At 49.6% G+C, this 14,251-nt stretch overlaps 1 protein-coding gene across 4 annotated transcripts in view; it reads right to left on the bottom strand.

The window, feature by feature from the left end:
* The window catches only part of LOC146808607 (NACHT, LRR and PYD domains-containing protein 3-like), an 800,827-nt gene extending 788,522 nt beyond the window's left edge, over positions 1 to 12,305 (bottom strand). For 2 of the 4 annotated variants that reach the window (XM_085623632.1, XM_085623634.1), the window contains exon 1: positions 12,206 to 12,305. The gene's annotated coding sequence lies outside the window, so the exon portion shown is untranslated. The remainder of the gene's footprint in view (positions 1 to 12,205) is intronic. The other 2 variants (XM_085623635.1, XM_085623633.1) reach the window with 1 other exon arrangement.
* Between the last annotated feature and the right edge of the window lie 1,946 nt (positions 12,306 to 14,251).

Below are 14,251 nucleotides of genomic sequence, written 5' to 3'. Positions count from 1 at the left end.
CTCCACAAACTCCGCGAGCGGAGTTCACCGCCCAGTATTACTACTAATCCAACTCCCCCCTCAAACGACTCGATCTATTCACTAAGATAAACACAGAGTAAAACACTTCTGAAAGAGTTCATCCCCCCAACCTTGGAAGAAGGAGTAATCCTGATTAACTTAGCTAAACCTGGTTCCCCAAATGACCCTTGCCCTCCTCATGTGCCAAACTGGCCCCTGACAACATCTCCTCCAAGTTGTGCGAAATCTTTCAACTGATGCCTAGGACAGGCTTCTTTCCTTCCACCTGGAAGAAAACATTGCTCCTTACAGTAATCAAAAAACCCTCCCTCAATCCTTTGGGCCCAAACAGCTTCCGTCCCATTTCGTGGTTATCTCTGCCAGCCACAATTGTTGAAAATATTTTGAATAAACAACTGTCAAATCATGTCCAGCACAATAATTCATTAGACCCTTCAATGTGGATTCCGTAGCAACCATAGTACGGAGTCAGTGTTAATTAAAGCCACGGAGGAGCTCGGATGGTCCCTCTTCGATCTATCAGCGGCCTTTGATACCGTTAACCACAGAACGATGACAGATCGGTATTACTGGGGCAGCCTGGGACTTGTTAAGTTAATTTCTCCTGGGTCCAAAGAACAGTCAGTGGCACTAGGTGAGTTTGTTTCCCAACCTTTCTCACTTCCTTGCGGGGTCCCCCAGGGGTCCTCGCTGCGCCCTACTTTGCTTATTGTCTGTGTTACACCATTAGTTTAAGTAATTAGATCACATGGTTCCTCTCTTACATCGTATGCAGACGACACTCAAATCGTTGTTTCTTTAGCCAGGAATGAAAATGAGACAGGGTCCAGATTTCGCAACTGCAAGATGTGGGTCAGTATCTGGGTAAATCGGAACTGTTTAAAACTGAACTCCGGAACAACTGAGGTTTTGCTACTGGGATCTCAGTTGTCCTTTGGGACCCCGAGTTAGTGGCTGCAGGACTTGGGGGCACTTCCGTCACCAGCTAGTAAGACCCAGAATTTAGGGGTAATAATCGATGGCAAACTCACAATCACAGTTCAAAGGAATGCGGTGACGTCCTACCCTTTCCATACATTAAGAACCTTTAACAGGATCTTACCTTTCACCCCCCCAGGTCTGCAAAAAACGGTAGTGAGTACTTACTAAAATAAATTACTGTAATGGACTGTGTGTAATCTACATCAGCACTTATTAAACTGCAATCTCTTCAAAACGCCGCAGCACGACTGTTATTGAGCATTCCAAAATATCCGTCAGTGTGTAAATCTGTCAGGAAGCTACACTGGCTGCGGGTTAGAGAATAACTTTTAAAGCTCTGTGCACCGCTGACAAAGCGCTTCACAACCAAAGTACAGATTTCCTGAAAATAGTTTCTGCTGCCACGTCCCAGGTAGAACATTACGATTCGCAACAGCCAAATGTGCGGTAATGTCCAGGTTTAAGAGATCTTCCTGTGGTGGAAGAACTCTTGTATTTGGAGCAGCAAATGCTTGGAACTCTCCCCCCTGCGCATTACAGCCAGGCCCAATCCACTGATGTCTAGGAAGGCTTAGCACTCTCTCCTCTGCAGATTAGAGCCATGCCCAATCCACTGATGTCTAGGAAGGCTTAGCACTCTCTCCTCTGCAGATTGGAGCCATGCCCAATCCACTGATGTCTAGGAAGGCTTAGCACTCTCTCCTCTGCAGATTAGAGCCATGCCCAATCTACTGATGTGTAGGAAGGCTTGGATCTCTCTCTCCCTGCACATTAGAGCCAGGCCCAATCCACTGATGTGTAGGAAGGCTTGGAACTCTCTCCCCTGCACATTAGAGCCCGGCCCAATCCACTGATGTTTAGGAAGGCTTGGAACACTCTACCCTACGCATTAGAGCCCGGCCCAATCCACTGATGTCTAGGAAGGCTTAGCACTCTCTCCTCTGCAGATTAGAGCCATGCCCAATCTACTGATGTGTAGGAAGGCTTGGAACTCTCTCCCCTGCACATTAGAGCCCGGCCCAATCCACTGATGTGTAGGAAGGCTTGGAACTCTCTCCCCTGCACATTAGAGCCCGGCCCAATCCACTGATGTGTAGGAATGCTTGGAACTCTCTCCCCTGCACATTAGAGCCCGGCCCAATCCACTGATGTGTAGGAAGGCTTGTAACTCTCTCTCCCTGCACATTAGAGCCAGGCCCAATCCACTGATGTCTAGGAAGGTTTAGCACTCTCTCCTCTGCAGATTAGAGCCATGCCCAATCCACTGATGTCTAGGAAGGTTTAGCACTCTCTCCTCTGCAGATTAGAGCCATGCCCAATCCACTGATGTCTAGGAAGGCTTAGCACTCTCTCCTCTGCAGATTGGAGCCATGCCCAATCCACTGATGTCTAGGAAGGCTTAGCACTCTCTCCTCTGCAGATTAGAGCCATGCCCAATCTACTGATGTGTAGGAAGGCTTGGATCTCTCTCTCCCTGCACATTAGAGCCAGGCCCAATCCACTGATGTGTAGGAAGGCTTGGAACTCTCTCCCCTGCACATTAGAGCCCGGCCCAATCCACTGATGTTTAGGAAGGCTTGGAACACTCTACCCTACGCATTAGAGCCCGGCCCAATCCACTGATGTCTAGGAAGGCTTAGCACTCTCTCCTCTGCAGATTAGAGCCATGCCCAATCTACTGATGTGTAGGAAGGCTTGGAACTCTCTCCCCTGCACATTAGAGCCCGGCCCAATCCACTGATGTGTAGGAAGGCTTGGAACTCTCTCCCCTGCACATTAGAGCCCGGCCCAATCCACTGATGTGTAGGAATGCTTGGAACTCTCTCCCCTGCACATTAGAGCCCGGCCCAATCCACTGATGTCTAGGAAGGCTTAGCACTCTCTCCTCTGCAGATTAGAGCCATGCCCAATCTACTGATGTGTAGGAAGGCTTGGAACTCTCTCCCCTGCACATTAGAGCCCGGCCCAATCCACTGATGTGTAGGAAGGCTTGGAACTCTCTCCCCTGCACATTAGAGCCCGGCCCAATCCACTGATGTGTAGGAATGCTTGGAACTCTCTCCCCTGCACATTAGAGCCCGGCCCAATCCACTGATGTGTAGGAAGGCTTGTAACTCTCTCTCCCTGCACATTAGAGCCAGGCCCAATCCACTGATGTGTAGGAAGGCTTGGAACTCTCTCTCCCTGCACATTAGAGCCCGGCCCAATCCACTGATGTTTAGGAAGGCTTGGAACACTCTCCCCTACGCATTAGAGCCCGGCCCAATCCACTGATGTCTAGGAAGGCTTAGCACTCTCTCCTCTGCAGATTAGAGCCATGCCCAATCTACTGATGTGTAGGAAGGCTTGGAACTCTCTCCCCTGCACATTAGAGCCCGGCCCAATCCACTGATGTGTAGGAAGGCTTGGAACTCTCTCCCCTGCACATTAGAGCCCGGCCCAATCCACTGATGTGTAGGAAGGCTTGGAACTCTCTCCCCTGCACATTAGAGCCCGGCCCAATCCACTGATGTGTAGGAAGGCTTGGAACTCTCTCCCCTGCACATTAGAGCCCGGCCCAATCCACTGATGTGTAGGAAGGCTTGGAACTCTCTCCCCTGCACATTAGAGCCCGGCCCAATCCACTGATGTGTAGGAATGCTTGGAACTCTCTCCCCTGCACATTAGAGCCAGGCCCAATCCACTGATGTTTAGGAAGGCTTGGAACTCTCTCTCCCTGCACATTAGAGCCAGGCCCAATCCACTGATGTGTAGGAATGCTTGGAACTCTCTCCCCTGCAAATTAGAGCCAGGCCCAATCCACTGATGTTTAGGAAGGCTTGGAACTCTCTCTCCCTGCACATTAGACCCAGGCACCATCCACTGATGTGTAGGAAGGCTTGGAACTCTCTCTCCCTGCACATTAGAGCCAGGCCCAATCTACTGATGTGTAGGAAGGCTTGGAACTCTCTCCCCTGCACATAAGAGCCATGCCCAATCCAATGATGTGTAGGAAGGCTTGGAACTCTCTCTCCCTGCACATTAGAGCCAGGCCCAATCTACTGATGTTTAGGAAGGCTTGGAACTCTCTCCCCTGCGCATTAGAGCCTCGCCCAATCCACTGATGTTTAGGAAGGTTTGGAACTCTCTCCCCTGCACATTAGAGCTCTTTTCAGGTTCAGATCAAGATGAGCCAGGGGTTTACTTTTGGTAGAAGCAGAGTCACTCAGGGGTCTTCTTTTGATAATCCAGGCTCCCTCCAAACTTTGGGGCTGCTTCAGAGTTCGGTGGCCGGGTGACTCCATCACAAATGTGACAGCTTTCCTGTCCGCTGCGTTAGAAATGTCACTGGATATAAAGCACCTGTCATACAGTGCCCTGTATATGGTTGTGACAGAGTAACCCATTCACCAAAGTCTAAATCAGGCCGTTTACATTGACACCTAGAGTGACCCAAAGACCATCGTTTGACAATACACAGCGACCCAGAGATATACGCTTGATAATGCCAGTGGCACTGGCTACCCCCAGACCGAGGCCAGTGCCAACGAAGCTATGCTTCTTTTATCTAGCATATAACACACACACACAACAATACAGACACACACAGACCCACACACAAATCACTACAGGCAGAACATCTACCAAGTGAACCTCATGAAGTGGAGTCTTCAACAAGAAACCCACCCACCATGGGAAAGATTTGTCAACCCAGCCAGTCCCTCGCCAACCAGGGGAGCCCCAGTCATCCCGTCACTTACAAGATGAAATCTGAGCAGCTGCGACACATGTACACTAACTGCTTTGTGTCATTTTATGTTGGAAACCTGCCCTGGAAGGTGCACTATTCATCATTTATACTTTTAATGTGCATAAGGTATTACATAGCGATCCCTGATACTTCCTGCAGGACCGAGCTTCATCTTAAACTTTTCTGACATTATAGATTGCAAGTGATAATTGTGTCATTGTTTTATAGCTCCTGAAAGTGTGTTTGCTACGGTGAACTGTATATTAAAGGCCGTCTCTTAAGAGTACCTGATACTGGACAGACAAAGTAAAGAGACCTTGGGGCACATTGACAAGGCTTACAAAGCTAAAAAAGAAGAGATAAAGCCAGTGCCCTTTTTACAAGAGGGTGCGAACATGCATAATCGCATGTTAGCACCCTTTTTCCCAACGCCTCACTTTGCATCTTCAATGAGATGCAAACTGGGCATTACTAGGCGTACCGAAGATGGACCAACTTGCAAATATCGCTGATGTTTACATCGCGATATTTACAAGGCAGCCCACATGATTTCAGCACACATTAGATTTTGGCGAAAACTGCAGTTTTCGCCAAAAACTAACGTCTGCTAAAATCCTGACTTAGCCATCCCTAACATAGGGGGTGGATTATGCTGATATGACCCTGTGGGTCAAATCAGCAAGGTTATTGCAGGGAATTTTTATCGCCCTGTAGTAACGTGCTCTTAATAACGCTCTACCAGGGCGAGATAGTCTGCGATAATATAATTATTGCTAAGCACGGCCAGCGATATTGTGTTAATATACCCCATAGTCTTCTAGTGTCTGCTATGTAAATGTAGGTATAGAGTCAGTCTGCCAGCCAGTCGGGATGAGAGTTAAGACATGTATGTATATATATAGATACATATACGTATGTATGAAGGTTTGTTTTGTTATTTATGTTGTGTTTTGTTACTGTGTATGTGTGGGATTTGTGAGTAGGGGTCTGGCTGAGCGGAGGTGTCTGGTGGGTTTGACACAGACCCCCCACACAGGAGTAGTTTACACCGGTGTACTGTCCGCCCCAGTGAGAGTCCAGGCTCAGAACTGACCTCCTGCTGTGAGACCCTTCACACGAGGACCGTGTGAATCTGGACTTTACAAGCACGCGCCGCACGTCTCACACGTGTCACTGTGACGTATGCTGCATGTCTCACATGTGTCACTGTGACGTATGCATGTACAATGTTATCTGACATGTGCCTAGTGGTGGATGGTGATATTTAAAAGCAGTCATGTGTAAAAGTTTGGGATGAGTGCCCTATGATGAGTGTATCGCGCGTGGCCGACTGTCATTAGAGGGGTTCACCCCTTGGGATTTTTTTTAGAAGTGTGCAAATGGTGCATTTCAAGCAAATTTGATAAAGCAAGAAGGTTTATAAATCAATCTACAAATGATAAAGCGCCTCTTCGTATCTGGCTCGTTGCTGGCAGTAATCCACCGCTAGGGTACCCACCTAAGAAATGCATGGCATTGAACTTCACCCAGGTCTTCACCAAGAACCTGGACTCTACCTCTGCCTTTCCATACCACCATCCCCTGCACTGAACATCTGGACCTGACCTCTGCCTTTCCATACCACCATTCCCTGCACTGAACATCTGGACCCGACCTCTGCCAATCCATAGCACCATCCCCTGCACTGAACATCTGGACCCGGCCTCTGCCTTTCCATAGCACCACCCCCTACACTGAACATCTGGACCCGACCTCTGCCTATCCATAGCACCATCCCCTGCACTGAACATCTGGACCCGACCTCTGCCTTTCCACAGCACCATCCCCTGCACTGAACATCTGGACCCGACCCCTGCCTTTCCATAGCACCATCCCCTTCACTGAACATCTGGGCCCGACCTCTGCCTTTCCATAGCACCATCCCCTGCACTGAACATCTGGACCCGACCTCTGCCCATCCAAAGCACCATCCCCTGCACTGAACATCTGGACCCGACCTCTGCCTTTCCATAGCACCATCCCCTGCACTGAACATCTGGACCCGACCTCTGCCTTTCCATAGCACCATCCCTGGCACTGAACATCTGGACCCGACCTCTGCCTTTCCATAGCACCATCCCTGCACTGAACATCTGGACCCGACCTCTGCCTTTCCATAGCACCATCCCTGGCACTGAACATCTGGACCCGACCTCTGCCTTTCCATAGCACCATCCCCTGCACTGAACATCTGACCTTCAGAAATGTGTAATCAGAGCTTCAGAGGGAAGTCTGCCTTTGACCCCCAGAACCACACATGAGCATTCATAATAATCAGATTGAATTGTTATCTACTTTCTCTCAAGACGCAAATACCAGCAGGCCAGGGCTTTGCTGAGATAAGCCACACACCCACTGCATGAATACAAAGTACTGCACAGCACAGCACAGCGACAATAACCAGCAGCACACACCCGCTATATAGCCTATCGAATACAAAGTACTACGCACCACAGCGACAATACCAGCAGCACACACCCACTGCATGAATACAAAGCACTGCACAGCACAGCACAGCAACAATAACCAGCAGCACACACCCACTGCATAATCCATGGAATACAAAGTGCTGCACTGCACAGCATAGCGCCAATACACAGCAGCACACACCCACTGCATTGTCCATGGAATACAAAGTACTAAGCAGCACAGCGACAATACCCAGCAGCACACACCCACTGCATAGCTTATGGAATACAAAACACTGCACAACACAGGGAGAATAACCAGCAGCACACACCCACTGCATAGTGCATAGAATACAAAGCACTGCACAGCACAGCGACAATACACAGCAGCAAACACCCACTGCATAGCTTAAGAAATACAAAGCACTGCACAGCACAGCGACAATACCAGCAGCACACACACACACTGCACAGCCTATGGAATTGCAAGCACTGCACAGCACAGCGAGAATAACCAGCAGACAACACCCACTGCATAGCTTATGGAATACAAAGCACTGCACAACACAGCGAGAACAACCAGCAGAACTCACCCACTGCATAGTGCATGGAATGCAAAGCACTGCACAGCACAGCATAGCAACAACACCCAGCAGCACACACCCACTGCATAGCCTACGGCATACAAAGTACTGCACAGAACAGCACACAGACAATAACCAGCAGTAGACACCCACTGCATAGCCCATGGAATACAGACCACTGCACAGCACAGCGACAATACCAGCAGCACACACCCACTGAACAGCCTATGGAATACAAAGCACTGCACACACAGCACAGCGTGAATAACCTGCAGCACACACCCACTGCATAGCGTATAGAATACAAAGCACTGCACAGCACAGCACAGCGACAATAACGAGCATCACACACCCACTGCATAGCCTATGGAATACAAAGCACTACATAGCACAGCGACAATAACCAGCAGCACACACCCACTGCATAGCCTATGAAATATAAAGCACTGCACAGCACAGCCACAATAACCAGCAGCACACACCCACTTCACAGCCTATGAAATACAAAGCACTGCACAGCACAGTGTCAATAACCAGCAGCCACACATCCAGTGCATAGCCCATGGAATACAAACCACTGCGCAGGACAGCGACAATACCCGACAGCACACACCCACTGCATAGTCCATGGAATACAAAGCACTGCACATCACAGCAACAATACCCAGCAGCACAAACCCACTGCACAGTCCATGGATTAAAAAGCACTGCACAGCACAGTGACAATAACCAGCAGCACACACCCACTGCATAGTCCATGGAATACAAAGCACAGGACAGCGGCAATAACCAGCAGCACAAACCCTCTGCATAATCCATGGAATACAAAGCACTGCACAGCACAACGACACGAACCAGCAGCACACACCCACTGCATAGTCCATGGAATACAAAGCACTGCACTGCACAGCACAGCGGTAATACCCAGCAGCACACACCCACTGCATAGCCCATGGAATACAAATCACTGCACAGCACAGCAACAATACCAGCAGCACACACTCACTGCACAGCCTATGGAATTGCAAGCACTGCACAGCACAGCGACAATAACCAGCAGCCACACATCCAGTGCATAGCGCATGGAATCGAAAGCACTGCACAGCACAGCAACAATTCCCAGCAGTACACACCCACTGCATAGTCCATGGAAGACAAAGCACTGCACAGTACAGTACAGCAACAATAACCAGCAGGACACACCCACTGCATAGCCCATGGAATACAAAGCACGGCACAGTACAGTGACAATAACCAGAAGCCACACATCCAGTGCATAGTCCATGGATTACAAAGCACTGCACAGCACAGCAACAATAACCAGCAGCACACACCCACTGCATAGTCCATGGAAGACAAAGCACTGCACAGAACAGTACAGCAACAATAACCAGCAGGACACACCCACTGCATAGCCCATGGAATACAAAGCACGGCACAGTACAGTGACAATAACCAGAAGCCACACATCCAGTGTATAGCCCACGGAATACAAAGCACTGCACAGCACAGCAATAATACCCAGCAGCACACACCCACTGCATAGTCCATGGATTACAAAGCACTGCACAGCACAGCAACAATAACTAGCAGCACACACCCACTGCATAGTCCATGGAATACAAAGCATGGCACAGCAGAGCGGCAATAACCAGCAGCACACACCCACTGCATAGTCCATGGAATACAAAGCACTGCACAGCATCAAGAACCCCCAGCACATGTCCACTGCATAGTCCATGGAATACAAAGCACTGCACAGCACAGCGCAATACCCAGCAGCACACACCCACTGCATAGCCTAAAGAATGCAAAGCCTTTGGCATACAAAGCACAGCACAGCGACAATAACAAGTAGCACACACCCACTGTATAGCCTATGGAATGCAAAGCACTGTGCAGCACAGCGACAATAACCAGGAGCACAGACCCACTGCATAGTCTATGGAATATAAAGCACTGCACAGCAACACTAACCAGCAGCACACTCTGCTGCACAGCCCATGGAATACAAAGAACTGCACAGCACAGTGTCAATAACCAGCAGCCACACATCCAGTGCATAGCCCATGGAATACAAACCACTGCGCAGGACAGCAACAATACCCAGCAGCACACACCCACTGCATAGTCCATGGAATACAAAGCACTGCACATCACAGCAACAATACCCAGCAGCACAAACCCACTGCACAGTCCATGGATTAAAAAGCACTGCACAGCACAGTGACAATAACCAGCAGCACACACCCACTGCATAGTCCATGGAATACAAAGCACAGGACAGCGGCAATAACCAGCAGCACAAACCCTCTGCATAATCCATGGAATACAAAGCACTGCACAGCACAACGACACGAACCAGCAGCACACACCCACTGCATAGTCCATGGAATACAAAGCACTGCACTGCACAGCACAGCGGTAATACCCAGCAGCACACACCCACTGCATAGCCCATGGAATACAAATCACTGCACAGCACAGCAACAATACCAGCAGCACACACTCACTGCACAGCCTATGGAATTGCAAGCACTGCACAGCACAGCGACAATAACCAGCAGCCACACATCCAGTGCATAGCGCATGGAATCGAAAGCACTGCACAGCACAGCAACAATACCCAGCAGTACACACCCACTGCATAGTCCATGGAAGACAAAGCACTGCACAGTACAGTACAGCAACAATAACCAGCAGGACACACCCACTGCATAGCCCATGGAATACAAAGCACGGCACAGTACAGTGACAATAACCAGAAGCCACACATCCAGTGCATAGCCCACGGAATACAAAGCACTGCACAGCACAGCAATAATACCCAGCAGCACACACCCACTGCATAGTTTATGGATTACAAAGCACTGCACAGCACAGCAACAATAACCAGCAGCACACACCCACTGCATAGTCCATGGAATACAAAGCATGGCACAGCAGAGTGGCAATAACCAGCAGCACACACCCACTGCATAGTCCATGGAATACAAAGCACTGCACAGCATCAAGAACCCCCAGCACATGTCCACTGCATAGTCCATGGAATACAAAGCACTGCACAGCACAGCGCAATACCCAGCAGCACACACCCACTGCATAGCCTAAAGAATGCAAAGCCTTTGGCATACAAAGCACAGCACAGCGATAATAACAAGCAGCACACACCCACTGCATAGTCTATGGAATATAAAGCACTGCACAGCAACACTAACCAGCAGCACACTCTGCTGCATAGCCCATGGAATACAAAGAACTGCGCAGCACAGCAACAGTAGCCAGCAGCACACACCCATTGCATAGTCCATGGAATACAAAGCACTGCACAGCACAGTGACAATAACCAGCAGCACACTCTGCTGCATAGCCCATGGAATACAAAGAACTGTGCAGCACAGCGACAGTAGCCAGCAGCACATTCCCACTGCATAGCCCATGGAATACAAAGCACTGCACAGCACAGTGACAATAACCAGCAGCACACTCTGCTGCATAGCCCATGGAATACAAAGAACTGCGCAGCACAGCAACAGTAGCCAGCAGCACACACCCATTGCATAGTCCATGGAATACAAAGCACTGCACAGCACAGTGACAATAACCAGCAGCACACTCTGCTGCATAGCCCATGGAATACAAAGAACTGCGCAGCACAGCAACAGTAGCCAGCAGCACACACCCATTGCATAGTCCATGGAATACAAAGCACTGCACAGCACAGTGACAATAACCAGCAGCACACTCTGCTGCATAGCCCATGGAATACAAAGAACTGTGCAGCACAGCGACAGTAGCCAGCAGCACATTCCCACTGCATAGCCCATGGAATACAAAGAACTGTGCAGCACAGCGACAGTAGCAAGCAGCACACACCCATTGCATAGTCCATGGAATACAAAGCACTGCACAGCACAGTGACAATAACCAGCAGCACACTCTGCTGCATAGCCCATGGAATACAAAGAACTGTGCAGCACAGCGACAGTAGCCAGCAGCACATTCCCACTGCATAGCCCATGGAATACAAAGAACTGTGCAGCACAGCGACAGTAGCAAGCAGCACACACCCATTGCATAGTCCATGGAATACAAAGCACTGCAGAGCACAGCAACACTAACCAGCAGCACACTCTGCTGCATAGCCCATGGAATACAAAGCACTGCACAGCACAGTGACAATAACCAGCAGCACACTCCGCTGCATAGCCCATGGAATACAAAGAACTGTGCAGCACAGCGACAGTAGCCAGCAGCACATTCCCACTGCATAGTCCATGGAATACAAAGCACTGCAGAGCACAGCAACAATAACCAGCAGCCTTATACCCATTCCCCTCACTAATCCCCCTGCCTACGTCACTGTCATTCCATCGGCCCATGGAATTCCCTCAGGCAGGCAGACCTGTGATTGGTTACAATCAGGCAGCAACGCCTCTTACCTTCACAGCATCGGTCCCTCTGTCACAGCTCACAAATGTTTCATCACAGATTGTACGTGACAAACAGTCCTGCTCGCAGCTCTTCCCCCACACTTTCTTTGGAAACACTTCTGCTTTACAGAGCAGCAGCACGTGGTTTCCGCTCTAAGAGGAAGTGGTATCTGCATGTCAAATCATGATGAAATGTGTTGTCTCACTGTGCGGCAGGACCTCAAACATGTCGGAGTTAAAGAAGGCATGCTCATACATGACAGGAAGCAACCTTTTGCACCCCTGGTCTGTCCTGTACCTGTCTCCAGTTCCTCCTAGGGGTGCCAGCAGGGTTCTGGTTTTGCCTCACCTTTTCAGATATTGCAATTCCCATGAAGACTTGTTGGGCTGCAGAGTGATGCCCTGAAGGGCAGGCATCACGCGGGGCCCCGCGCCCCCCCCTGGCCTGGTGGGGGCCCCCATCAGGAGGACCTGTGAATTTCTGTGAGATGTGGGGGTCTCACCACTTTCTGAGGGAGCAGGAATAATGCTGTGTTATGTCACTACCCTGGTAGTGTTCTTTCCCCACAAACAGGGCTCTGGGATTGAAGGAAAACAAAGTACCACACGGGCACCCATGACATTTGCTTTTAACAATAAACATTAATTGGTGTAGGGAGGGGCAGGAGTCTAAGTTCAGGGCACCTCAATGACGCGCTGTACAAAAAGGGCCACTTTCTGAGCCGCCAGACACACACTGGACAGTAAGAAACCAGGGAGACTGGGTGCCTCCGCAGTAGCGGCCGCAAGCTGACGGGGGCACGGGGTAAATTAAAGAAAATACATTTTTAAAAAGCACTTACCTGCAGGCCGGCTGCTGCCTCTCGGTCCTCTTCGCCACTTCCAGGGGCAGGACCCAGGAACAGGATAGCAGCTTGGTGATTGGTCTGAGCGCCGTGGCTCGGCGCTCAGAGAGGGACTGGGGGCTGGGCATGTTCTCCACGCAGGCTGTAATGCAGCGTTGTGATTGGTCTGAACGCCGTGGCTCGGCTCTCAGAGAGGGACTGGGGGCCTGGGCATGTTCTCCACGCAGGCTGTAATGCAGCATTGTGATTGGTCTGAACGCCGTGGCTCGGCACTCAGAGAGGGACTGGAGGTCTGGGCATGTTCTCCACACAGGCTGTAATGCAGCATTGTGATTGGTCTGAGCCCAGTGGTTCGGTGCACAGAGAGGGACTGGGGGTCTGGGCATGTTCTCCACGCAGGCTGTAATGCAGCGTTGTGATTGGTCTGAACGCCGTGGCTCGGCACTCAAAGAGGGACCGGGGGCCTGGGCAGGTTCTCCACCCAGGCTCTACTTTTGTGCTACAAAGGGCCGAAAGGGCTGACCAAACAGTCCTGCACACTTAAGTGAGTGCCTACCACTCCTCCCCTATTCCTGTTAGAGCCAGCCCGCCCCTTACTACCCGATCCACAAAATAATAAAATTACAATAACGTTTGATATTATCATTTTATTTTTCCTTTATCAAGTTCAAGTGCTCAGAGAGCAGTGGGGCGACGCTCCTGCGCCTTAACGGAGGAGCCGCCTCGTGACGTGGAGAATGTACAGCACTCTGTGCAGAGGGCACTCTATAAATGCACCTATTCCACCTCATCACACCACCAGGGGGCTCTGGCCTTACTCCTGTGAACATCACACAAAGTGCAAATAACTTGTCAAGTTTTTATTCAATCCTCCACGAAAATATATATATATACCCATCTTACTCTACTCTCAAAAGGCTGGATGTCAACTTTGTATTCCATTTATAAACATATATATTCTGAAATATTTGAAAGCTTTAGAAGGGGTTGTGGCAAGCAGTTTATAAATCTATGAATTAAGAGATCATTTTACATAGGTTTTATTTCCCAACTCCCTGTGCAATTAAGAGTATCTTAAATTCATGTTATAAAATGTCTTCATTCTGTAGCCAGACACATCTAAAAGCTGAGGTGCATTAAACAATGCGTTAGAATTCTTTAATAGCAGTGTGTCCCCCTGGTTTAAATACTGCTAACCAATGACCTCTGA

Source organism: Triturus cristatus, chromosome 8 (genome assembly GCF_964204655.1).
Source record: "Triturus cristatus chromosome 8, aTriCri1.1, whole genome shotgun sequence".
Taxonomy (NCBI): Eukaryota; Metazoa; Chordata; class Amphibia; order Caudata; family Salamandridae; genus Triturus; species Triturus cristatus.
Note: the sequence above shows the minus strand (reverse complement) of the source record. Positions and strands in the feature narration are given on the sequence as shown.